The following is a 27,876-nucleotide window of genomic DNA, read 5'->3' as shown; positions in this document are numbered from 1 at the left end:
ATACACGAGCCCCTGTCTCGGGACTAAATGGGATGCTGCTCTGTTGGCACGTACATACCTTCAGGGGAACTCATGTCGACCCCCTGAAGGAAGTGCATTCGCTCTGCCGCAGATGAGGCCAGGGCGATTATCCCTGGGGGGGGGGGGGGGGGGGGAGATAGATCAGCTCAGCTCAGCTCAGCTTTTGCAGATCCGACCCCGTCCGTGGGAACCCCCTGTGCCATTTATTTGGTGAAATGCTCGCAGGTGATTATTGTTTTCACCGTTGTTTGTCAATATTGGGTGCGTGGCTGCACCTTTTGGACGCGGCTGTTGTTTTGCAGCGAAGAGGATCATTGTTTTCATTGTTTTTCTCTCTGTCTCTCTCTGTGCCTGCCCGAGCTGCAGGGTTTGCGCAGCATCGCCTGCTGTGCGCGCCCCCTTCCCGCCGCGCGCCCCCCGGGCATCCACTCCAGCTCAGGCCCGCGCCGCGCGCGCGCCCCATCCCTGAGCCCGTGACGTCACCGCCGACATGACGACCATGAGACGCGTGGGTCAGTGGCCAAGTTCCTTTTGGGCCACCTTTGGGCTAAAGTGCAAGGTCAAATGACAGAAACAAGTAGAGAGAGGGGTAACTGTTTACCTACCTCCATTCACAAACTATCAACATGTAGCATGAGGCTTTCTGTTCCATCAGACTTTTTAAAAATTGGATCAATATTAAGTATTAAACAATTTAAAAGATAACATTCTCAAATAACTAAATGGTAGAATTCTGTTCTTTGCAGAATAACCTGTGAAGTGCTCATCGTGATCGTAAATAAATCTGTACCTGTAGCTACAATATCTGCTATACTGAGAGCATCTCCCCAGGAGAGAGCTGTTTCCATATGTGTGACTTCCCCTGTTCTTGGCACAAATTTAAATGGAAAGGGTACCCACACGCTCAAAATGTTTAAATAAGCTCGGCTTAGGTTTACACAATATCTTGGCGATCCAGTAACTGCTCTAAGTACTTCTTAAGCTTGACAAAACATTGTGCTGGAGTTATACTACATGTGATGCCATACCAAAGCAATGCAAAATCACCTCCAATGCGAGGCCCTGTTTTAAAGTCAGAATGAAACCTGAGTTTTTGGATTGTTCTGATGGATAAACCACAAAATTGGCTATAATGACACTCATAAAATTGTTTGCCAGCATCCAAAAAAAATTCTTTCATATGTTGCTGACTATCTCCTTAATTTAATGGAATGCATTAAAGGGGATCACTGCTTTTTCAGAAAAGAAATAATCATATTTTGGATGTGATTCAGCATGCGATGGTATTTGGAATATTGACTTGTTTTTAATGTTTTGAACCTGGATTTGAGTGCAGCCAACATTGGCTGAATGTTTTTTTTCCTCCATCTGCTAGATGTAAAGGCCTTGTGCGAAATCAGGTTGGGCAGTCTTTGCACTGGGAAAAAGCAAATTACTGCGGATGCTGGAATCTGAAACAAAAGAGGAAACGCTGGAAAATCTCAGCAGCTCTGGTAGCATCTGTAGGGAGAGAAATGAGCTAACGTTTCGAATTCAAATGGCCCTTTGTCAAATCCAGAGTCAGAGCTTTGACAAAGGGTCATTTGGACTCGAAATGTTAGCTCTTTTCTCTCCCTACATATGCTGCCAGATCTGCTGAGATTTTCCAGCATTTTCTCTTTTGTTTGGGCAGTCTTAACCCAGTTCACAGATTTGCCAGTTTGAAGCCAGAGCACAAACCAGTCCACAGTATTAAATGGAGACTATCATTTAGACCTTAAAGATTGTTGGTGTGGGAAATTAATCAGCTGGGATATATTCTTTTGAAGTTCAGATAGAGGACATCTGATTGTCCTATAAGCTGACTGTCACGTTGACATTGGTTGTCCAAATTGTAAAAAGTGTGCATTTTCCAGCACTGATTTCCCCCATGTCAACGAGCACAAAAATAGATACATTTGAGAAGGTTAAGTTACAAGATGCTAACAAATTTATTCTGCTTATAGGTATTATTTGTGTGCAAGTTGACATTGATTAAACATTATCAAGTGATTAATTTAGAATCCAGTTGACCATCACAAGAAGGGAGACGGCAAAAGTACCCCTGACAACAATTGAGAGTGGAATGGCGGAAACAAAGTAGGACTTCAAAACAGCCTGCAGCATGGTTTCCTGTGATTCCTGTTTCAAAATGGCCCTCAGGTCAGTCTGGAGGCATCTTCTGCCTTGCAGTTTGAATGAGATAACTTGCGAGGTTCTGCATAAGTACTATCAGCAGAACAGTCTTGCAGGGAAAGAGACTTGATGTGCAGATCTCAATCCTAGCAGGAATATTTAAATTTTCCAAAAATCTTTGAGTAATAGATTTTCCTCTATTGTTTTTGGAAAGGTTTTTTATTGAGTTTTCATATTTTATATCCAACAAATTACAAATTATTAGAAAAAAAACACGCAAAAATTAACATGTATATTTACAGGTAATCATCTTCATAATAACAACTGTGGCCGCCCCCTTTAACCGGCATACAAATTTTACATTCCCCAATATGGCCGAGGCACATGTTTATAGGCATTTATTTACAATTTGGTTTTGGGCCTTAGCTTGCCATCAGACTGCCGCTTGCGGCTTTGTCCTTCCTTTTTTTTTGAAATAATTTTAAATCAAGTTTTCAACAAATTTTATCACAACAGAGAAAAACAGTAACCCCTCCCCTCCAATACAAAAACAATAAATTAACAAGAAAAAGAAATAAGCGTAAAACCATGAGAACAAACCCCCATAACAAACCCGTAGCCCTCCCCCCCCGGCTACCTTCCCCCGATTCTCGTCCATTTTCCCCTGATTCTTGGCCACCCGACTATTCTTCCTCTTGTTCGTTGGCCACAAACAGGTCCCGGAACAATTGCATGAATGGCTCCCACGTTCTGTGGAAGACGTCGTCTGACCCTCGGATGGCGAATTTGATTTTCTCCATTTGGAGAGATTCCGAGAGGTCGGACAGCCAGTCTGCAGCTCTGGGCGGTGCTGCTGATCGCCAGCCAAACAGGATTCTACGGCGGGCGATCAGGGAGGCAAAGGCAAGGGCGTCCGCCCTCCTCCCCAGGAATAGATCTGGCTGGTCTGAAACTCCGAAGACCGCCACTATCGGGCATGGCTCCACCCTCACCCCCACCACTTTGGACATAGCCTCGAAGAAGGCTGTCCAGTACTCCACAAGTCTGGGGCAAGACCAGAACATGTGGGCGTGGTTGGCCGGGCCTCTTTAGCACCGTTCACATCTGTCCTCCACCTCCGGGAAGAACCTACTCATACGGTTTCTTGTTAAGTGGGCTCTATGTACCACTTTTAGTTGCGTCAGGCTGAGCCTTGCGCACGTGGAGGTGGAGTTGACCCCATGCAGTGCTTCGCTCCAGAGTCCCCACCCTATCTCAATCCCCAGGTCATCCTCTCATTTCTTTCTTGTTGCGTCCAGTACAGTGTCGTCCCTTTCTACCAGTCGGTCATACATGTCGCTACAGTTCCCTTTCTCTAGGATACTTGCGTCCAGTAGGTCTTCCAGTAGTGTCTGTCGTGGTGGTTGTGGGTACGTCCTTGTCTCCTTTCGTAGGACGTTTTTGAGCTGCAGGTACCGTAGCTCGTTTCCCCTGGCTAGCCGAAATTTCTCTGTCAGTTCGTCCAGTGTTGCGATCCTGTCGTTCGTGTATAGGTCCCTGACTGTCAGTGTGCCCCCGTCCTGCCTCCACCTTTTGAAGGTGGCGTCAGTCAGTGCTGGTGTGAACCTATGGTTGTTGCAGATGGGAGCCTTGTCCGACATTTTGGTCAGGCCAAATTGCTGGTGCAGTTGGTTCCAGGGTTGGAGGGTGGCTGTCACCACTGGGCTGCTGGAGTGTTTTTTGGGTGGGGATGGGAGTGCTGCCATGGCGAGGGCCCGGAGGGAGGTCCCCATGCAGGAGGCCTCCTCCGCACGCACCCACTCGGCTTCTGGCTCCTGGATCCATCCCCTTACTCGCTCGGCTGTTGCCGCCCAGTGGTAGAATTGTAAGTTTAGGAGGGCTAGCCCCCCCCTGGATTTTGTTTTTTGTAGGACCTTCTCTGGGATCCTAGCATTTTTACCCCCCCCCCCCCCCCCCCCCCCCCCCCCCATATGAATGCCATGATAAGTTTGTCCAGCGGTTTGAAAAAGGCCTTGGGGATGTAGATCGGAATAGATCTAAACAGGAAGAGGAACCTGGGCAGTACGTTCATTTTGACCGTCTGGACTCTCCCCGCGAGGGAGTGGGGGAGTGTGTTCCATCTTTGCAGGTCCTTTTTTACTTCCTCCATCAGGCTAGTGAGGTTCCATTTGTGGATCCCTTTCCAGTCATGGGCTATTTGGATCCCCAGGTAGCGGAATTTGTGTCGGGCTTGTTTGAACGGCAGCCCCTTTAGTGCTGCCCCCCCCCACCCTCCCCTTGCGGGTGTACTGGGAAGATCTCGCTTTTGCTCATGTTGAGTTTGTAGCCCGAGAAGGCTCCAAACTCTTTCAGGAGCGCGATGATTCCGTCCATGCTGCTTTGTGGGTCCGAGATGTAGAGGAACAGATCATCTGCATAGAGTGAAACTCTGTGCTCTCTGCCTCCCCTTCGGATCCCCCTCCCAATTTTTTGCTGCCCTGAGCGCGATTGCTAGCGGTTCGATTGCTAGTGCGAACAGCAGTGGGGACAGTGGGCATCCTTGTCTGGTGCCCCTGTGCAGCTGGAAGTAATGGGAGTTAGTATTGTTGGTCCGTACGCTCGCCATGGGAGCGTTGTATAGGAGCTTTACCCAAGCCCGAACCGCTCCAGTACCTCTATGAGGTATTTCCATTCGACTCTGTCGAAGGCCTTTTCTGCGTCCAGGGAGACGATCACCTCTTGTGTTCGCTCCCCGGAGGGGGTCATTATCACGTTCAGCAGGCGCCTGATGTTCGAGGTAAGCTGTCTACCTTTGACGAAGCCCGTCTGGTCCTCTGTGACCACCTAAGGTACACAGTCTTCTAGCCTTTTGGCTAGGATTTTAGCCAGTATTTTGGCATCTGCGTTCAGCAGAGATATGGGTCTGTATGACCCACATTCCGTTGGGTCTTTGTCTTTCTTAGGTATCAGCGAGATTGAGGCCTGTGCTAACGTGGGTGGCAGTGTGCCCCTAGCTAGCGAGTCTGTGAACATCTCCTGCAGGTGCGGGGCCAGCGCTGTTGCAAATTTTTTGTAGAAGTCCGCCGGGAATCCATCCGGTCCCGGCGCATTCCCCGCCTGCATGGAGCTAATGCTGTCCATGATCTCTCCCAGTGCTAGTGGTAGATTTTCCTCTATTAATTGAAAGAATAGTTTGAAAAATGCTGTTTTTCTGTAGACATTTCTTCCTCTTTGTGATTGTGGTGCCACCCAATTTTAATAAGAAGGCAAGACTGGTTTGAAAGAATGAGTTGAAAATTGTAGGTTAATACTTGCTCTTTGGAATTTAAAAAATCAAAACGATGTATAAATATATTATGAAAAGTATGCCGAGTAAAACATCTCACTTTTCATTTTTTTTTAATTTAGAGTACCCACTTATTTTTTTTCCCAATTAAGGGCAATTTAGTGTGTCCAATCTACCTATCCTGCATATCTTTGGATTGTAGTGTGAAACCCACGCAGACACGGGGAAAATGTGCAAACTCCACAAGGACAGTGACTCAGGGCCGTGATTCGAACCCGGGTCCTCAGCGCCGCAGTCCCAGTGCTAACCACTGCACCACGTGCCCCCGAAACATCTCACATTTCAAATAAAGGACTTTAAAATATTGGGCGGAATTTTTCCAATCCACCCACGGTGGGTTTAGTGGCAGACGCGGAGAATCCGATGGGACCGAAAATGTTATCAACCTGCCTGTGTAAAGTTACGCTGCACTTCTCCTAATGGTGGGTTGGTCACCCTGCTGACAAGTGGCATGAATGCCATTTGCATCTCATGAATGCTAATTAAAATAGATGCCCGCCAGCATAAGCTCTTCCAATCTAGCATCATGCCAGCCGGCAATTACACCAGCGTCAAACCCGATTGCTATAGAGTGTCATGCACAAGACAGAACTCAGTTGGCAAGAGACTTTGATCTTTTTGCCAGGTGCTGAGTTATTCCTGATACACGGTGCACCATTTTGTTGGGGCAGACCAGTTCTTGTCATCCACCTCCATGCCGAGCTGGACAGCACTGTGCCGCTGGACGCTTGGACCTTCAGAGTCACTGCCTCAGTTCAATACCGTGCCTGGGGCTGGGGATTGCACGGGTCTCCTTCCCTGCCTGGTGCCGTACAGCAGCTCCTATATGGACAGCACTGTGCTATAGGACTCATGCAGCCACTGCAACAAAGGTCTGAAGAATGATTGGGTGGGGGATGGGGGTGTAGACTTTGGGGGTGTGGAGTTCGGGGGGGGTGGGGGGTGGAGTTGGGGGAGTGGCCTGACAAAGACAAAGGGATCAGTGTGTAAGGTGGAGTCAAAAAGGGGAGTGGGGGAGGGGAGTAAGGTGAGGACCTATGATGACAGGCAGAGAGACAAGGACGTTGATGAAGAAGGCAAACAATCAAAGACAGAGGGAAGACTGAGAGGAGGGAATCTGGCCTCCAATTAATCTGCATAAAAAGGTCACAAACAAGGGGGTCAAAGGGACACCACATTGTTTACTGGAAGGGGATGGATGAAGACTCCATAGGCAGTGGGTAAAGGTTCAAGTTGGGAACGGGAACCTCACAGTTGATGAGTTCAGGGAGAAGGTGGTTAAAACTGCTAGCATTTTCCCTCTGGATTGCTGACATCTTGCACAGTCTGGTGAAGGCAGGTAGGTTGGAGATAGTGAAAGTAGTGTGCTGGCCTGGTATTTAAATATGGCGGCAGGACATTCAAACCCATCAGCTGAGGACAGGCAGTTGAATCAGCTGCTGGCCCGCCAGGCGTCGGAGTGGAATTCACCTGTGCGTAATTAATGAGGTTCCATCTTGTTGCTGGCAGTTGAAATAAGAGTAAGCAGTTTTATTGTGTTCCATTGAGTAGCTTACTCTACAGGCATTGTAGAATCTGGCATCTGCAAGCGCAGAATCTGGCACATGATCCTGATGTTTTGGCCAGCGGGACATGTGCTGCCAGAGTTGCCTGCCACGCATTTAGTCTCAAAATGGGAGAATTAGTCTCAAAATGGGAGAATCCCATCTATCAATAATGTTGTGAAATCTGTAGAAATGGACACTGCCAAAAACAGCTTGTAATGTCGCTAACTCTTTTACATATTAACATATGGGGCATGGTCTGACATCACACTTTAAAATATTCAAAGAGTGTCCTCTATCTGAGTTTGAAAATCATGATCATTGATGGATTGCTGCTGGACTCCTTTATGTCCATGCAGGTACCAGCTTCCCCAAACAGGCGCCGGAATGTGGCGACTAGGGGCTTTTCACAGTCACTTCATTTGAAGCCTACTTGTGACAATAAGCGATTTTCATTTCATTTCTTTCAGGTGTTGGGATTTGAATTACCACTGCAGCCACAACTCCACATAGTTGATACATGTGCATTTGGAACCGGAAGATAGGTACATTCCTGGCCCGCATGGACCCAGACTATATACCTACTCTTGGCCCTATGGTTGTCCATCACTGAGACTGTCATTGATTGAGTCATTGATTTGTTTATTGTCACATGTACTGAAGTACAGTGAAAAGTATTTTTCTGCACCAAGGGAACTTACACAGTACGTAGATAGTGGACATAAGAATAATCAACAAAGTACATCGACAAATAGTATATCGACAATAGTGATTGGTTACAGTGAAATGAAATGAAAATCGCTTACTGTCACGAGTAAGCTTCAATGAAGTTACTGTGAAAAGCCCCTAGTCACCACATTCCAGCACCTGTCCGGGGAGGCTGGTACGGGAATCGAACCGTACTGCTGGCCTGCTTGGTCTGCTTTAAAAGCCAGCAATTTAGCTGAGTGAGCTAAACCAGCCCCATGCGGAACAAGGGCCAAACACAATAAATATATGAGCAAGAGCAACACAGAGCGCCATGAATAGTGTTCTTACAGAGAACAGATCAGTCCAAGGGAGAGTCGTTGAGGAGTCTAGTAGCTGTGCGGAAGAAGCTGTTCCTATGTCTGAATGTGCGGGTCTTCAGACTTCTGTACCTTCTGCCTGATGGAAGGATCTGGAAGAAGGCAATTCCTGGGTGGGAGGGGTCTCTGACAATGCTATCTGCCTGCCATTGGTAATGGGCTCCACTGCAAAAGTACTGCACTTGCAACATCAAGTTTGTTATAAAACTAAGTTCTTAACACTGTTGCAGCTGATTTGGTGTTGATCGTAATCTGAGCTGGTGTTTCAACATTGTTGGAGACATTTTTGTCCTCGGTGTTTGCAATTATAAAATAAATCACTGTAATTAAAGAAGGGAAGGTAGAATTTTGTTTTTTCCTCATTTTATTTAACCAGGTGTACAGAAACCACAAAACTTCTGTCAATTTGCAAACTTCCTTCACTAATAGCAGTACCCTCTTTGCAAATCAAAATGTGCTTGATTTCAGCAATTCGACTTTGTGGTTTGAAAAGAAAGGATAGGTAATTTAAGTAGTCACTGCTTTTACAGAACCCACCACATTTCCACTCCATTAATTTCAATGCAATGAAAATCAGGCAAATTCTACGAAGGGCGTACCATCTGCACCCATCTGGCTGCATTACCATCTGGGTGATGAAGATAAAAATCTACCATTGTGTACATGTGTTGTAATGCTCCTATCCTTACCTTATATAACGGCACATCATCTAACTTGCTGTGACTAATGCCACAGAAGGCTGGTAGCATTTTAAATAAGTTGTGATTGAGTTAAAGATTAGGATGTGAAAATTATGTCATGCGTCACTTTTTTTTGAAAGCTAAATCAAGAATAATGATGGATAGACAAAGTCAGAGAAGGGTGTGATTAATTACTGTAGGACTGTAGTTATACTGGAGTGACTATTTCCAGATCGATGCCTGTAGAGTAGGCAGGCTACTCAATGGAACACAATAGAACTGCTTACTCTTAGTTAAACTGCCAGCAATAAGATGGTATGCGCATTCATTTGTGGTTTTTTAAATTATTCGCTCCTGGGATGCGAGTGTCGCTGGCAAGGCCAACAATTGTTACCCATTCCTTATTATCCCTTCCCTGAGAAAGTATTTGGCAGGATATGTTGCCCTTAATGTTAGAGAGGCTATGAATTTTACTTTCAAAGTTCTGAGCAGGTACAGTGGAGCACTTGGCAACTTTTAAAATTAAACTTTGCATTAAGCGTTATAACACAGTAGGCTGAATTCAACATTTTTCACTCCTCTCAGCCCAGAGGAATGCTCATACCTTAGTTTTGATGTGATCAGGAGTTGTTGATACGATTTCTGTTATAATGTCATTTTTAAGTTGATGCCTGAAATTGGTTTGCTTTGATATAACAGTGGCATTAAAACTGCATCTTAAAACATCACTTAGATTTCATTTTTATGCGGCTATTAAAATATTAGTTGGAACTGATGAGCTAAAACATTTGAAAATTAAATGGTAGTGATTTTGCAATCCTTAATTAGCACTTCCAATTCCATGTTAATTATCAACAAAATTAAATTATTTGAATATTGTGACTATTCATTATGTGTAATTTGCCGGTCTTGGCTCAACGATGGCACTATCGCCTGAGTCAGAAGATCAAAAGTTCGAACTCTACTATAAAGATTTAAGCATGCATTGCAGGTTGACATGTCCGTGCATTACACAGTGAGTGCAACACTTCTAGAAGTGCTTTTAGGTGAGAAGTTAACCTGAGGCTCATTTGCTGTCTTGGGTAGAGGGAAAAGACCCCATGGCACTACATGAAGAAAAGTAGGAGAGTGTTGGTGCCCTGGTTAACAATTACCCCTCAATCAACAGCTGAACTGGATGATCAAGCCATTTATCTCATTGCTATTTAAGGATTTTGCTGCGCTCAAATTTGCCACCCATTTCTTGCATTGCATCGGTGGCTAACCTTCAAAAATACTTTATTGGCTGTAAGATGCCTTGAGGCATCCTGAGATAATGAAAGGTACAACAAAAATGAAAGCGAATTTATTCTTTGAATATTTGACTCCTCCTGTCAATTTTATCGAATAAGACAGCATCAGTAAACAGTGGGAAATTATCTCTTGTGTGGTATTTCTTCCGGTAAAATTATAAACCAGAGGCATTTCAGCCTCTTTTATTTTTACCCAATTTTGAATTGCTGCTTTTTACCCTTGTTTTCAAGTTGTCTAATCCTACTCTTCATGCAGATATGGTTGCCATGGTTTCAGTTGATGGGAACTTTACAAACTCATTCAAACAAGTTTTTAAATTTCTCCCCAGGTGGAAGACTGATTGTAAATAGCATAGCAAACCAGAAAAAAAGAAAACGTTTTATATTAAATTTGGAACGACTGAATTCCTCTTGTTGACAATTTGAGAGAAAATGTCAGTGAGAGTTGAAGAGTGAATTTCCTATTTGTCAACCAGAAAAAAATAATATGTGAAGGGCACTTATTAGCTACTCATTAGAACTAAAATGTTTTGTAATTGTTTTTTTGCAGCATTATACAATTGCAGCTACATTTCCCCAAGGGGGTATGAAAATGTTTTATTTATCTGGAAGAGCGCTGTCACATTTTCAAAAAAAGGTTTTATGTCTTTGGTGCAATTGGGGGTGATGCAAAGATTTAGAACCATTTTTATATTCTCAGATATTGATACAATTGTAGAAACAGGGCGAGGTCATTCAGCCCTTCAAACCTATCTCCTGTTATTTAGTTAGCTTATGGCTGAGCTGTTTCTTAACTCCATCTACCTCCCCTGGGTCCGTAACACAGCATACCCTGGTCTCATCAAAAAAACAAACAATCGGCGGCATGTGGCGCAGTGATTAGCACTGGGACAGCGGCGCTGAGGACCCGGGTTTGAATCCCGGCCCTGGGTCACTGTCCGTCTGGGGGAGTTTGCAAATTATCCCCATGTCTGCGTGGGTTTCACCCCCACAACACAAAGATGTGCAGGTTAGGTGGATTGGTCACGCTAAATTGCCCCTTAATTGGAAAAAAAATAATTTGGCCTCTAAATTTAAAAAAAACAACAACAATCTAAATTTTGACATTTTAATTGATATGGCTTCAACAGCTTTTTGGGAGGGAGAGTTCCAGATTTCTAGAAAGAAAGACTTGCATTTGTATAACCCCTTTCATGACGCCTGGATGTCCCAAAGTCCTCTTAATTGCTATTAAGTACTTTTGAAATGTACTATTTCTGAATAACCTAGTTCCAATTTTAACATTATGCCCTCTTGCCCTGGACGGCCACACCAGAAGAAAAGTTTTACAGCTCATCAACTCTTTTAACCACCTTAAACATCTCAGTTAAGGAACCCTTTAATCTTCTACACACAAGGGAAAATGGCCTAGTCTATGCAATCTGTTTTCGTATATGAAGCCTTATAAACCTCAGAATCATTGTGGTGGAAACTGGAGCACCCAGAGCAAACCCACGCAGACATGTGGAGAACGATCAGACTCCGCACAGACAGTGACCCGAGCCAGGAATCGAACCTGGGACCCTGGCGCTGTGAAGCAACAGTGCTAACCAGTTAGTACTCCCTGTTGCTGTTTTATCTCCACTTGTTTCAGATCCTGCCCACATACCATGAACACTACAAGTCGAGAGGCAGCCATTTCCAGTGATATTTAAAGTGTTCTTCTGCTGCATTTGGGTGAAACACTCAAGGATTTTGGGAGAGATTCCACTTGTATTGCATTGTGGTTTTTGTCATTTAGAACATTTCAAATTACTTGCGGTGGCTGCAGAGCACCCTGAACTTTAGTGGGGGATTTTGGCAGTGTGCTATTTTCTTTGTAGAGGAATCTGGCAATTGCACTCCAGCAGTGGGGAGAAGTAGCAACCAAAGGAGGATGGAACAAATAGAAGGAGGCATGATTACAGGAATCTTTGCCATTCTAACAAAGTACAAAATATCTGCAATTTGTTCAGGAACAGTGACCAGTGAAGCTGTCACTGGATTGTAAAACCCTCCTGCAATCCACTGCCACAGCCAGTACGGAATTATTTGTTGTTATCAAGGTCACTGCAGACCTGACTGTCTTTTCCTCTGGCTTCTTCCAGGCTGCCACAGGAGATAACTGTAACATCAGTCAATCTGCTGCCCTTTAAACATTAAACAGCTGAAAACGTCCACGATTTTTCTGAGGGACATTCAGATAGAGGAGAGTAGGTCCTGGTGTTCTCTCAGTGTGAGGGATCCTTTCAAGTCATTGACTATAGCTTATACAATTAAACAATTGGTTGCTTCATATTTTTTGAGGGAAGGAAACCTACCATTCTTACCTGGTCAAGCCTATAGCTTTAGCCCAATATCAACATGGTTGATTCTGAACTGTCTTAGGAAACCAGGGTATCCAGGGAAACTACAGGTGGGCAATACACACTGACCATGCCCAAGAATGAATAATGTTCCAATGTGCATAGCTTCCACCTGGTCACTTCCTGTTTGTTATCTCTCTGCCAGTGATGGTGAGGATGACTTCTTTCATTGCTGCCAGGATGTGTTTAGAGGTCAATCCTCTCCTTGTTTTTATATTCTTTGTTCAGTTGTTAGCCTGCTCCAAGAAGCAGAGCAGTGGTTATGTTAGTGCCACTCACAAGGGTTTTCAAGTTGTTTTAGACAGCTTACTGTCATATGTATGGCAACAGGAAGCAGCAAAGAGTGTGGCCAAAAGGTGGAAATAGATTGGAGAGTAACATTAGGTAGGGTTTGAGGGCATAGACACAAGCAGAAGGAGTCAATTGCCCCATTATGATTGGAAGAGAGGCATGGCAAACAGGGAAGGAAACGTTGATAGTGCTGAGCTAAATTATGATGCTCCATGGTAATGTGGACAGCATGAGAGATTTGAAGCAAGTTGTAACTTGATAATATTTTTAAGAAATAAATTTAGAGTACCCAATTAATTTTTTTCCAATTTAGCATGGCCAATCCACCCACCCTGCACATCTTTGGGTTGTGGGGGCGAAGCCCATGCAATTACAGGGTGAATGTGCAAACTCCACACGGACAGTGACTCAGAGCTGGGATCGACCCTGGGACCTCGCCGCTGTGAGGCAGAGTGCCAACCACTGCACCACCGTGCTGTCTCCAAGTTGTAACTAAATAATAATAATCTTTATTGTCACAAGTAGGCTTACATTAACACTGCAATGAAGTTACTGTGAAAAGCCCCTAGTTGCCACATTCCGGTGCCTGTTCGGGTACACTGAGGGAGAATTCAGAATGTCCAAATTACCATGTCTTTCTTGACTTGCCTTAGTGAGCTTATTACATTTTCCCCCACACTGCAGCCAGGCCTTTGAACAATCCTGGTGGTATATGCATGATCTTCCACCCCTCCAATGCCGGAAAGATATTTGCCTGAGCATCCATCATCCTTTGTTGCGGAAGAGGACTTACGTCCTGATGTTGACTTTGGCTCTGCGGAAAATCTGCAGTCCTGGTTGAAACCACACTGCCTGCTATTCCAGAATACCACTGTTGTCAACACCAAACCATGTACCTTCCCTTTAAAGTGCTGCAGACACCCTTTAAGGTAATGGTCATTCTGTCAGGTTTACACTCAGGGAGCTCACCTAGTCCTGGTTGGCCACTGACTGTATCGTGCTCCTAACATTAAAACTTAGATGTAAGAAATAATAACAAAGGTGCAAAATGTTAAACTGAAAGAAACAGACATGAATACAGATAAGGAACATGGTCATTTCTCTTTCCGTCATAACAGAACATGTGAAGTGAAAGAGTGAAACAATCATCTAATATGCACGGTAGCACAGTGAATAGCATTGTGGCTTCACAGCGCCAGGGTCCCAGGTTTGATTCCCTGCTGGGTCACTGTCTGTGCAGAGTCTGCATGTTCTCCCCGTGTCTGCATGGGTTTCCTCCGGGTGCTCCAGTTTCCTCCCACAGTCCAAATACGTGCAGGTTAGGTGGTTTGGCCATCCTAAATTGCCCTTAGCCCAAAAAAAAAGGTTAGGAGGGATTTTTGGGTTACGGGGATAGGGTGGAAGTGAGGGCTTAAGTGGGTCGGTGCAGACTCGATGGGCCGCATGGCCTCCTTCTGCACTGTATGCTCTATGTCTAATGTAGCTTCTTTCTGATTCTACAAAATTCAACTGACCATTTTTGCTGTACAAAATTATTTCCTTTTTCCATATTAAAAGTGAAACTTGTAACGTTTGGTACGAACAAGATAAACTAATTGGCAATAACTCTTTTGATGAAAGTTGACATTTGAATATTAAGTTAACTCAGCTTATTGGGTTGCTGGCAAAGGCAGGTCAAAAATCATCTGATCTTCGTGGATAGATTGAAGTAATGTATCCTTCCAGTTTCAATCACCTATGTGACAAGTGTTGCTAAGAATAGCTTACTGAAGCTGACTCTGTAAAAGGGATTTTGCACTGATGCTGCAGGAGATACTATATTTTATGAGATTGTCTCTCTCTGAATGGACTATTTGCCATCATATGTGGTCCACTTTGCACAACCTAACTGGGACTTTTCATTTTACAGCAGGGAGCGGAGGATTTGAGCAGGAGGTCAAGCTGGAACATTACAGAGAGCCAGAACTGTAAGTGAGATAGTTCAAACTTTTTTGGATGCAACAATGGTTTTAATTATTTTGGTTGTGCCTCAGTTAAAAAAATATATACTTAAATGCAGATTTAGAAGAAATGAAGGAAGCTGCCAACTCCTCCACAGCCCCTCCAATGTGCACTGGATATTTACTGGCTCAGTGTGGAGCCATCCTGGGGTGTGCTAAACTCAGTAATGAAGGCTTTAACGCTTTGTGCTCGTTTTACCATGACACAGTTTTAACCATGGACAATTGTTTGAATTGTTCATATTGAAAAAAGATTTGTAATACATTGGGACTGTCTGCTGTTTTTCCTTTTTTTTTGTTTTTGCAGAACAGTTTCGAGAAGTCATATTACCCTAGCCATACAGACAGGACAGCTGGTTTATAAAATGTCTGCATATTTACAACATCCTGATCACAGATCCACAGACCTCTTTTTTACCCTTGTACATCTGGTGATATTTTACAATAGGCTCTTGGACTGTGAATGAAAGTTTGAGGTGCTTCACATCTCTATTAAATAAGCCCCACTGGGGCAAAACGTTATAGCTATTGAAGTTTCAGTTGTAGCACATTTTACTTTCATTTATGAGAGAATGTTATTCCTTTTGTGGGAAGTTGAAGCCTGGATTCTGTATAGTGTACCTCTGTATATGTGGAGCAAGTATTGTAGTTCAAATTCAGCATACCAGCTTTCTCCCTCATTATTTCCAAATGAAGGTTTTTTAAATGTATTGGGTACGTTAGTCTGAGAAATAGTTTAAAGGATTGTAGTAGAAATTATTTTGTATGTTTTACAGAGAAGACTATGATTCCATCCTATTGGGTGCCTACTAATGCAGCTTGTGAGGAGTCTGCACTAAAATAGGAGGAATCTGTTTTTATCCACTGCTGAATGCAATGACATTATACAGTAGGCACAACAAATGTTGTGACTTGTATTCTTGAGGTTAAGTGGACAATTTCTTCACCACAGAACTTTTACTCAATGTTTATAAACAGCAGTTCGCATTGAAATGCTAGATTCTAGTTAATGGTTTGGTAAGTTTTGAAGGGGTATCATCATCCTGGTGGGGAAGCAAGTAATTATTGTGATCTATCAAACCCATCTAAGTTGTTAAGAATATCCATATGAGCATCCAACATGGTACTACATGGTCAGCCCCTTCTCGTGCATCCAATATCTTTTGAACGATTTAAATCAAAATTTATGTAGACAAATCTTTTTTATTCAATTGTCAAAAATAGTACTTTGAAAGGACCTGGCACCATATTTAATAATGTCAAGTGTGCTGCCTTTATGCCAAGAATGTCTGGCTTGCAATTCAGACATTCCTTATGACAATGTGTCTCTAAATTGCAGTGAAAAAATTATAAAACTTATAAATTTTCCACTGGTTAATATTAATTTGGTACAGTTCAATGCACACTCTTTGAATAAATGGGATAAACAGGATCTCGTATATTTTATGGACAAAAGCATGGTATCTTTGGAACAGGAATTTATGTCTAAGATGTTTAGCTATAACTCTGAAATTGCTGTTCACAGTGGGTTGGGGACTTTGGAGCAAAGCATTGAGCAGGGCAAACACCACCTCCTCCTGCGCAAGGCTCAGCCCCATGCAGTTCAAAGTGATGCACAGAGCCCACCTAACCAGAACCCGAATGAACAAGTTCTTCCCAGAGGTGGGGGACAAATGCGAATGGCGCCAGGGAGGCCCGGCCTACCACACCCACATGTTCTGGGCCTGCCCCAACCTGTCCGATTCTGGATAGCCTTCTCTGAGGCAATGTCCAAGGTTGTGGGGGTGAGAGTGGAGCCATGCCCAAAAGTGGAAATCTTCGGGGTATCAGAGCAGTCAGAGCTACACATGAGGAAATGTGCTTCCCTAATCGCACGCCGGAGAATCCTGCTCGGCTGGCGATCAGCAGCACCACCCACAGCTGCAGACTGGCTGGCAGACCTGACGGAATTTCTCCAGATCAAATACTACCATCAGAGGGTCGGAGGAAGTCTTCCTCAAAGCATAGGGGCAATTTGTCGTTCCAAGAACCATTGAAAGCCAGCAACAACTGGAAAGGAAGAAAATAAAAAATTAGACAAAGACTGACAGGAATATACAACCCTGGGGGAAGGGGGTGGGGGGGGGGGGGGTGATGAGGAGAAGAGGGAACCTGAGGGAAATTAAAGGAACACCACAGAGGGAGGGGAGGGGGCGGAAGACCCCCCCCCCCCCCCCCCACCCCCCCACACACACACACAAGGCAGGCACGGCAAAAAGCACAAAGGAAAGAAGGGGGGGAGAAGGGAGAGAACAGAAGGGAGGTGGGAGTACACCCCGAGCGAACAGGGAGGATATCAAAGGAGGGGTGGGAGAGGATAGCGCACCAAGACAGTTGGGTAACAAATGGTAAATATATATATTAAATAATCCCATGTACTGTACACATCAAGCATGAAATGCAACTATATATAACATTGAAAATGCTAATAAAATTTATTTTTAAAATAAATAAAATTGCTGTTCACTGTATTAGCTGCACTGCCTATATATGTAGCATGTGTTATTCAAGAAGAAACACACAGGCAACTTTTTATTGTTTAAATGTTTCAATTGCTCTGATAGAAATAAATACTGCAATAGTAGATTGTCAGATTCGAATGAGCTTTAGCTCATGTGTGCCTATAAAGCTGTGCAGTACTACTCAGTAGAGAAGATGTGTGGGGAGATCAGTTCAGTCCTTAAGAAGGTCAGTTAGGAGTCTGGCAACAGCAGGGAAGAAGCTGTTTTTGAACTTGTTAGTGTGTGTTCTCAGACTTCTGTATCTCATGCCCAATGGAAGAGGTTGGAAGAGAGAATAACCCGGGTGGGAGGAGTCTTTGACTCTGCTGCCCGCTTTGCCAAGGCAACAGGAGGTGTTGATAAAATCAATGAATGGGAGCGGTTTTGCATGATGGACTGGGCTGTGTTCACTCTCTATAGTCTCTTACTGTCTTGGGCCGAGCAGTTGCCATTCCAGGCTGTGATGCAGCCAGATAGGATACTTTCTATGGTGCATCTATCAAAATTGGTCAGGGACTATGTGGACATGCTGAATTTCCTTAGTTCCCTGAAGAAGTATGGGCACTGTTGTGCTTTAAAAAAAATATATACGGTTATTGTACTTTAAACAAAAAATTTAGAGTCCCCAATAATCTTTTTTCCAATTAAGGGCCAATGTAGCATGGCCAATCCACCACATCTTTGGTTTGTGGGGGTGAAACCCACACAGACACAGGGAGAGTGTGCAAACTCCACATGGACAGTAACCCAGGGCTGGGATTCAAACCCAGGTCCTCAGCTGCATAGTCCCAGTGCTAACCACTGCACCACGTGCCACCCATGGTTATTGTACTTAATGATTATATTCAGAGAGCACAGACATGTGCACTTCATGTTTTTTGTGCATTTGATGATAAACTGGTATGACATAAATCAGAGAACAAGTGTTTTTTGATCAGTGTGTGTGCTTTACCTCCTTGGTTGAGACTAAAACTGAACAGCAACCTCAAGAGCATTGTGTGGAGAGAGGAGCTGTCATTCTGATTGGCTCAACCAGACCTCATGGGGCATGTCTTCAGCTCCTGATGTCAAAGGGGTATGCCCCAATCCAATTTGGGGCATTAACGTTTGCCAAAACCACCAGCATCACCTCCAGCTTTCCACTAACCATCACAAACCTCCCCCTCTAAATCTGCCACAGTGTTCCGTGCCTCAAACGGCACTCGCTTATTCACCAACACCCCCTCGTCTTCGCATCCCCTCCCAAATGAAACACCTGCCCCACCCATCCTTTCCTCAACCTCGTCTGGTCCCCTATCTTCAAGTGCGTCTCCTGCAAAATGGCCACGTCCGCCTTCAGACTCCTCAAGTATGCAAATTCATATGACCGTTTGACCGGCCCATTCAGCCCCTTCACGGTCCACATGATCAGCTTGATCGGTGGGGGGGGGGGATGTCTGACCGCCTCCCCTGTCTATCAGCCATATCCCTTCTTGGGCCAGCCCCCAGCCAGCGTCACAGAACCCACCGGTCCCACCTTCGGATGTCCACCATCATCGATCTTTTTCCAACTGCGCCACACCAACCACACCCTTGTCAGCAATCCTACCCCCCCCCCCCTCTCACACCCACCCTCAAACAAAGAACCAGCCCCATCTCATCCCCCTTCCCCCGCACCTGCCTCCTGGCTACCCCCACTTCACTTCTGTTAAATCGCCGATCCAGCTAGCATGGTAGCCCCCGACCAAGGCCTCCAACCTCCCTACCTCCCCACGCTCCTGTCCCTCCTCAAACCATACACCCCTAAAGAATAACAAAAGGTGCACTCACCCTCAGTGGTTCCCTACGAAAAAACCTGCCCTCCAAAAAAAACCACCATGAAGAACTTTAAAGAACACACAAACTCCTCCAATGTTCAATGTCCTCACTCTCCCCCCAAGTCCATTGTCCCTCATAAACTCCATCATCTCCTCTGGCACGCTGAAATAGTACCCTCGCTTCTGGAATGTCACCCACACGAGGGCCGGGTCCAATACTCCAAACTTAATCCCCTTTTTAAAGAGGGCAGACTTGACCTGCTTGAACCTGCAGCTCATTCCCTTCCCAGGTACATTTCCTGGGGCGGAATTCTCCAACCCCCCGCAGGGTCGGGGAATCGCCCGGGGCCGGCGTAAATCCCGCCCACCGCCGTGGCCGGAATTCTCCGCCACCCGGGAATCGACTGGAGCGGGAATCACGCCCAGCCGGTCGGCGTGCCCCCCGCGGCGATTCTCCGGCCCGCGATGGGCTGAAGTCCCACCGCTGATAGGCCAATCCCGGCGACGTGGTTTAAACCACCTCTCTGCCGGCAGGATTGGCGGCGGGAGCAGGCCCCCGGGGTGGGCGGGGGGCGATCGGACCCCGGGAGTGTCCCCACGGTGGCCTGGCCCGCGATCGGGGCCCACCGATCGGCGGGCGGGCCAGTGCCGTGGGGGCACTCTTTTTCTTCCGCCGCCGCCACGGCCTCCACCACGGCGGAGGCGGAAGAGACTACCCCCTACCGTGCATGCGCCGGTGGTGACGTCGGCGGCCACTGACGCTCCGGCGCATGCGCGGACCCACACTGGCCGGCGAAAGCCTTTTGGCCAACCTCGATGCCGGCCGGCGTAGCGCGAAAGGCCGTTGGTGCCAGTCGGCGAAGCGGGAGCCACTCCGGCGCCGGCCTAGCCCCTAAAGGTGCGGAGAATTCCGCACCTTTGGGGAGGCCCGATGCCGGAGTGGTTGGCGCCACTCCGTTACGCCGGGACCCCCCGCCCCGCCAGGTAGGGGAGAATTTCGCCCCTGGTCTGCCTCTCCCATTGAAGAATCTTCTCCATGTCCATAAAGTGGTGCAACCCCACCACCATTACCCTCGGCAGCTCACCCGCATGCACCCTCCTCATCAGCTCCTGAGCAGTTGGCCAACCTCCAGGGTCCGGTCAAAGGCCCACTCCCCCACCAATTTCTCCCCCACCAATTTCTCCAGCATCTTATATATAATTTTAAAAATATTTTTATTCTCCTCCTTTTTCACATTTTCTCTCAAATTTACACCCACCAACAATAAACAATAATCAGTAACAAATATAATGTCAATCCCCATATCAACAACAACAATCCCTCCGCCCACCAAAGCCCCAAACAGCAGCCCGCATGTTAACATAAACAAATAACAGAAAGGAATCAGGAACCACCCATAGTCACCATAACACATACAGTCTCCCTCCCCCCAAACTCACCCAACCCCCCCCACACTAATGTTCGATGTTATGCAATTCTTGAAATTGCATAATGAAAAACAACCATGAATTGTAGAACCCCTCCATCCTTCCCCTCAGTTCAAACTTAACCTTCTGAAGAGCCCTACAGGTGGAAAAAAAAAACCAAAAAAACCTGCCTTGAGTGGGTGCCACCAAATGTGTCACCGCTCACTCCCTGGCCACCACCGGAAGTCTTTTGATAGACTTTCTTAACTAAACCTCTCTTTGACTGACTTAGTATCTTGTATCTTGAGATGTGCAATATTTTGACCCTGGCCCCGGGTCATTGTCCGTGTGAAGTTTACCTATTCTCCCCGTGTATGCGTGGGTCTCACTCCCACAACCCAAAGATGTGTAGGGTAGGTGGATCGGTCATGGTAAATTGCCCCTTAATTGGGAAAGAAAAGAATTGGGCACTTTAAAAGAATTTTTAAATGGCTAATATTGGAATAGGCTTTCTCAGCATAATTTAGCAACAGGGAGTAATACACAGTGAATAAATCCCTCCCCATCTCTCCCCACCCCTCTCTACTACTTTAACACACTCTTTAGAATCTTTGAGTAACCTATTGTAATGCTGTCTTCTCTGACTCACCATCAATATTTAGCTGGTTATATTCCTGTGAAGCATCTTGGGACTTTTTACTACGTTAAATACAATTCCTGTTGATATTATGATTTAATTCTCCCAGTCGATTGGATGCCCTCTGCTGCACTCCGCTCTCACAGGTCTAATCCTGACTTTGTTATCAAACTCACCAACAAGGGTGGAGCTTTTGCTGTCTGGAGTACTGACCTCTACCTCTATCTCGCAGAGGCTGAGTGCCAGCTCTCAGACACTTCCTCCTTTACACCCCTGGACCATGACTCCACCTCCAAGCACCAAGCCACAGTTTCCAGGACTGTCACTGACCTCACCTCCTCTGGAGATCTTCCTGCCACAGTTTCCAACCTCATAATCTCCCCAAGCCCACTCTAACTCCCCTCCAAAATCCACAAGCAGGACTAGCCTGGAAGGCCCATCATGCCAGCCTGTTCCTGCCCCACCAAACTAATTTCTTCCTCACTTGACTCCAAACTCTCTCCCCTTGTCCAGTCCCTTCTCACCTACATTCGTGATTCCTCCGATGCCCTACATCATATCAATACTTCCGGTTTCTCAGCCTGAACCACCACCTCTTTACTATGGATGCCCAATCCCTCAATACCTCCATTCCCCTCCAGGATGGTCTGAGGGCTCCCCGCTTCTTCCTCGAATGGAGGCCTGAGCAATCCCCACCCACCACCGCGCTTCTCTATCTGGCTGAACTTGTCCTCTCACTGAACAATTTCTCCTTTAACATGTCTCATTTTCTCCAAACTGCATGGGTTCCAGTTTTACCTGTCTTTTTATGGAGAATGTGTAACATTCCTTGTTCCAATCCTACTCCGGCCCCATCCCACAACTCTTTTATCGGTACATCGTTGACTGTTTCGGTGCTGCTTCATCTTCCTGTCTGGACCTAGAAAAATGTATTAATTTCACTTCCAATTTCCATCCCCTATCACCTTCACATGGTCCATCTCTGACATTTCTCTTCCCATCTTTGATTTTTCAATTTTGGGGATAGACTGTCCACTAGTATCCACTCCAAACCTACTGACTCCCACAGCTACCTCATCTACAGCTCCTCACATCCCACATCCTGTAAGGACTCCATCCCATTCTCCCAGTTCCTTCGCCTCCGTTGCACCTGTTTCCATTATGCCATTTTCCAAACCGGTGCTGTTGACATATCTTCATTCTTCCTTCCACTGTGGTCAACAGGGTTATCAACCATGTCCGACCAATCTCCCACACCTCTACTCTCACCCCATCCCCTCCCTCCCAGAACTAGGATAGGGTCCCCCTTGTCCTCACTATTCACTCCACCAGCCTCCACATTCAAAGAATCATTCTCCACCAGTTCCTCCAACTCCACCATGACGCCACCACCAAACACATCTTCCCCTCACACCCCCTGTCAGCATTTTGCAGGGACTGTTCCCTCCAGGATATCCTGACCCACTCCACTATCACCCCCAACCCATCACTCACTTCCCACGGCACCTTCCCATGCAATTGCAGAAAGTGTAATACCTGCCCCTTTACCTCCTCCCAGCTCACCATCCCAGGGCCTAAACACTCTTTCAAGTGAGGCAGCGCTTCAAGTGCACCTCCTTCAATCTGGTCTATTGCATTTGCTGCTCCCAATGCGGCCTACTGTACGTTGGAGAGACTAAACGCAGATTGAGTGACCACTTTGCAGAACATCTTTGGTCCGTCTGCAAGTCGAACCCAGACCGTTCTGTCATTTGCCTTTTCAACTCACCATCCTGCTCTCACGTCCACATGTCCGTCCTTGGCCTGCTGAAATGTTCCAGTGAAGCCCAGAGCAAACTGGAGGAACAGCACCTCATCTTCCGATTAGGCACGTTACAGCCTTCCGGACTTAACATTGAGTTCAACAACTTCAGACTGTGAACTCTCTCCTCCACTTTCACCCCATTTTTATTCCTATCAATTTATTTAAATTTCTTCCATTGATCTGTTTTTCCCTCACCATTGCACACCCCGCCCTGCCCCCCACTCCCCCCCCCCACCCCACTTGGGCCATCTGTTCCCTTTTCCTAGTTGCTCTTTGACACACTGCTCACCTTTGTTCTGCCATCAAAGCAAGAGGAGACAGAGTGCCACAGTAGAGTTTTAGCGTTGGGCAGAAGTAATTATACAGGACTGAGGAAAGAGTTGCCCCACGTTGACTGGAGACAGGTAATTGAGGGTAGGACAGTTGAGGAACAATTGCCTTACTCATCCCCATTTACATTCTTTTTGTCTTTCTGTCCACAACATCTTTGTCACTTTCCACCGCTAGCCCCCTATCCAACCCCACCGCTCCACCCCACCCCACAACAGTGTAAATCTGACCCTATTTCCATTTCTCTCCAGTTTTGACAAAGAATCATCCAGATTCGAAACGTTAGCTCCCTTCTCTCTCCACAGATGATGTCAGATCTGTTGTGATTGTCCAGTAATTTCTGTCTTTGCTAAAGAAAACCTTGTTTGATTGACCTGTTATTACTCACGGTTTCAATGGATAAACATATTCTGATTTGGAAAAGGCTTATTCTCATGAATAAGAAACTTCAACCTTTGTTGTGGCCCACTGAGGATGTTGAATAGAGGAGAGCCATTTCACTCCTTCTCACCTGGTTGTAACACAAGGGATATAATGTTGAACTTTGAAATCAAAGCTCATAGGAACTGACTTATTGCATCAAATGATTCATCTGACTGATTTGCAACTTCAAAGAGACTGATGCAGGATTGCTTACTTGTTTAATTTTATTGGAAAGAGTCAATGTCAAACACATGACAACAATTCTAATCTTAAATCATAGGAAAGACAGTTTTGGGATTCTTACACACACCATTAACTAATTTTTTGGGGGCAGCTTTTTGGAAAAGCATTTAGTTCCAAAGTGGTTATTTAATTGGTTACGGAGAATTATGTTTTGGTGCCCTGGATATTTTAAGAAAAGACGAACTAGATGTCTGAGTGAAGCTCGGCTCCAGTTAAGGTCCAAGCCCTTCATTCTGCTTATTTCATCGGCCCTTGCCTGTAACGTCTCTCAGCTTCAATGCATTAATCTTGCTGCTGTCACAGTGAAGTGGGGGTCCTTGTAGAAAATAATGTGTCCATAAGAATCTAACTGAGTGCTTCTTTTGAGCCAACCCTAGCCCTTTTGCATGAAGTTAAGTTCAGTTTACCACTCTAAGTAAAATGGTCTTCAGCATGTTTTTACTGCAGAGCATATTTTCACCAAGCTGTCTGTGCCTGAGATGTCATTTTTTTTAACGGAAAAGGGGAACTTCTGAAATGCTCATTTTCAAATTCTAAAGTTTCATTCATTAATCGTCCTTTCCTCTGAAAGAAATTATGTTTTCTAATACAAATAAAGATATTTCTTCTCTGTTTGAATTTCAGTTAAAAAGTGAATGTTTAAGTTACTTGATGTAACATTTTTAAAAGAAAAATTATACTTAATGCATGCGACAAAAAGAGCGCTACAGCTTTAACCAAAGAGAACTTTAAAGTGCAAATCAAATATCGAGGAAGTTTGAAAGTAGAACTATGTCATTCGGTATAGCAGTCCTGTTGAAAGCTACACAAAGCTCTTAAACAGGGTTTCTAGCTGATTTCTAGTAAACAAGGCCACAGATGGACACCCTGGGCTGGATTTTGACTTCAGAGGGGGATGGCTCGAGGCGGGGACTTTCCTGACTCACCGAACCTGCCTTGGTGATAAGGCCATGAAGTGCAGGACGTTTGCTCCGGATGGAGTCTGGCCCACCAACCCCAGGAAGCAGAGAGCAGGCAACTATGGGGGTATGCGACTGCTGTGATGGGCTGGTTAGGAGGCCTGCCTTGGCTCCCTGGGACTTTGTCCCAGTTGTTTCAGAAGCTGTTAGGCCCTCCAGCCTTTATTGCAACTGCGCAAACAGACAGTATTTATATTTTAAACCTGCAGCAGATGGCCTGCCAATCAAAGCAGTCCAGCAGAGTTTTAACAAAAACTCTTTTAAACAGCTTCAGCATTTATTTAACATATAAAGAGCAGGGAATTTAAAACTTCAGATCATCACAGTTGTACAGACATTATCCACTCTTCAAGAGTATGTACGTCTACTCCCATCAATTTGTGACTCCCACACTGTGGGTTAAGGCTCTTCCAGTTGCTAAAATGGGGTCTGTTTGAACTCGGCAGCGCCATTTGAATTCAATACTGAGTTTGGGTCTCCCTCTTGTGTGAGTCACATCCCTTCCCCCCCTTCAGTACATTAAATACTATTATAAAATGCATAACATGTCTTTACTATGCAAAGAGCACAGTCCTACCAATACAAGTATCTCACTAATCATGAAGTTCTAGGTGAAATTTTGGTGGGGATTATTAGATGGTGTGTCATAATCCATTTCAAAATCAACTTCACGGAATACCGAAATGGGTTTTCATGGAATTATTTCTGAAATGCAGTTAGATTTAACATTTAAGTTAAAGTTGTAGATTAATTTTAATGAAATTTGTTGATTGAAGTTCAGTATCAGAAATATGTAAATTACTAATTTGAATCAATAATATGAGCAACATTTGTATGTCAGAAATGGAGGTGGCACTTACGGACTATTTGGCTTTTTTTTTGGAAAATATTTTATTGAGGCATTTATAATTTTAACATTTTAACATTTTAAACAACAGAGAAATCCAACACAAGCTAAAACCCCACAATAACATACCCAACTCCCCCCCAGCCCTAAACCCTAACTAACCATACTTTAGATTCCCTGTCCTTATTCGTCACTTCCATGCCTCCCCCCCCCCCTCCCCCCCCCCCCCCCCCCCCCCCCCCCCGTCCTGCCCTGCTGACGGTGAGCCCCGATCGCGGGCCAGACCCCATCGGAGGCACCCCCCCACCCCCAGGGACCGGGCCCCTCTCATCTCCAGTTCGCCCCCCGACTGTTCACGCAGAGTTCCCGCCGGCAGCGACCAGGGGTGAACGGCGCTGGCGGGTCTTTGTCGTATCCGTGCAGCCGCTCGGCCCATTCGGGCCGGAGAATTGGCGGCCCCCAGATTCCAGCGGCCAGCGGCTTGCGCCGCGCCAAATGCGCCGGCGCAAATGGCGCCGATTCTCCGCACCTCGGAGAATCGGGCGCCAGCATTGGGGCATCGTGGCGTGGTCGCGCCGATTCTCCGGCCCGGCGCAGGGCTTGGAGAATCGCGCCCCTGAGAATCCCTGGCAAATACCCTCAGCCTCAGACACGCCCAAAACATGTGTACATGATTCGCAGGATCTCACCCTCAGGGAGTTCCCGGCCCATATTAAACCCGTGATTGCCGCATTCAACTTCCTAAAAAATGTCTTGGGGATGAAGATTGGAATATTTGGCATTCTTAAAGGTCTGCTGAATCTTCTCAACTCCACTAAAATGTGGATCTGAGACTTTTTCATTTCCCTCAGGGCACCATTTGAGTTCCGTGCAGCACACAGTGCAGTCAATGGTTCTGGTATATACAAGGTTAATGTGAGACTGAATACGCACAACCCACACAGTAATGTAAGAAGGCACATGACCCAGATCTAAGGTCAGTGTGGTGTTGGCCAGAGATGTGTTAAGACCTAAGATGCAGATAGTTCCATGCCTGTGCACTTTGCTGTATATCTGTATATAGTTACAAGTAGTTAATATTAAGACTTGTTGTTTACAGACAGAAGACTATGGCAGACATGTTCTGCAACCAACACCATCCCAACATGATGGAAGCAGGGGCTCAAAAATCCTCATCCTCACAGAAATTCTGAAAGACTAAGAAAAAGGGCACTTTCAATGAGAAGAGCTTGGAAGCTAAGGGCAGAGGTTTGTCGAAATGACCAGACATAGTTCACCATAAAGCAAGTGAAGAAAATAATCAAAGTATACCCAAATGTCAGCCCAACGCCGAAGCCAACAACAAGAATCAGAACTAACAGAGCCTACCACTCTCCTGACAGAATGCTAACAACATTTGGAAGGATATAAGGCTTCCAGGGCCGCTAAACCTCTAACGTTAAGGACTTGAAAGAGGTATGGGGTGTTGCAAATGTTTTTAATGCGAATACTGTAATAGCAGTAATGTTGTAACAGCATTAAGGATGTAACTACAAGGTAAATTCATAAGACTTATAACAATGTAAGATTTGAAGTAAAGTAACTCCATATCCAGGAATGGGGGGGACGTACAACAGAAGGGTCTGGGACAAGCAGTGTTAAGGTAGACTGAGTGCAGTACTGTTCAAACAATGATGTAAGAAGGCAAGAGAAAATGCTGGAAAATCTCAGCAGATCTGGCAGCATCTGTAAGGAGAGAAAAGAGCGAACGTTTTGAGTCCGATGATTCTTTGTCAAAGCACATGTAAGAAGGCACATGTCCCAGACGGAAGGTCAGTGTGGTGTTGGCCAGAGATACGCTAAGACCTATGGTGGAGATAGCTCTTTACTATATGTTTATATAGTTCTGAGTAGTTAATAAAGATTTGCTGTTTACATACAGAAGACGATGAAGACTTCTTTAACAGTCGTGTTCTGTAACCAACACCATCCCAAATTATGGCAACTGTGCCAAATGATCTGTGTCTTCAGGAATTTCAGGTGCAGGTAGACAGATTGTCCATTGAATTGTGCAGCAATGAAATAACATAATTCATGAGATTTTCTGACACAAAATTCTCTTAACCCAGTATTTACTTTTAAAATGTAAATTA

General features: G+C 45.4%; 1 long non-coding RNA gene across 1 annotated transcript; it reads left to right on the top strand.

Annotated features, from left to right (window-relative positions):
• Positions 1-169: 169 nt before the first annotated feature.
• On the top strand, positions 170-27,876 carry LOC119970972. The gene is made up of 3 exons (XR_005461705.1): positions 170-246; positions 14,668-14,725; positions 26,844-27,876. It is a non-coding gene; the product is annotated as an uncharacterized LOC119970972 (long non-coding RNA).

Source organism: Scyliorhinus canicula, chromosome 9, assembly GCF_902713615.1.
Source record: "Scyliorhinus canicula chromosome 9, sScyCan1.1, whole genome shotgun sequence".
Lineage (NCBI taxonomy): Eukaryota > Metazoa > Chordata > Chondrichthyes > Carcharhiniformes > Scyliorhinidae > Scyliorhinus > Scyliorhinus canicula.
This window is presented reverse-complemented; position numbering and strand designations above follow the sequence as displayed.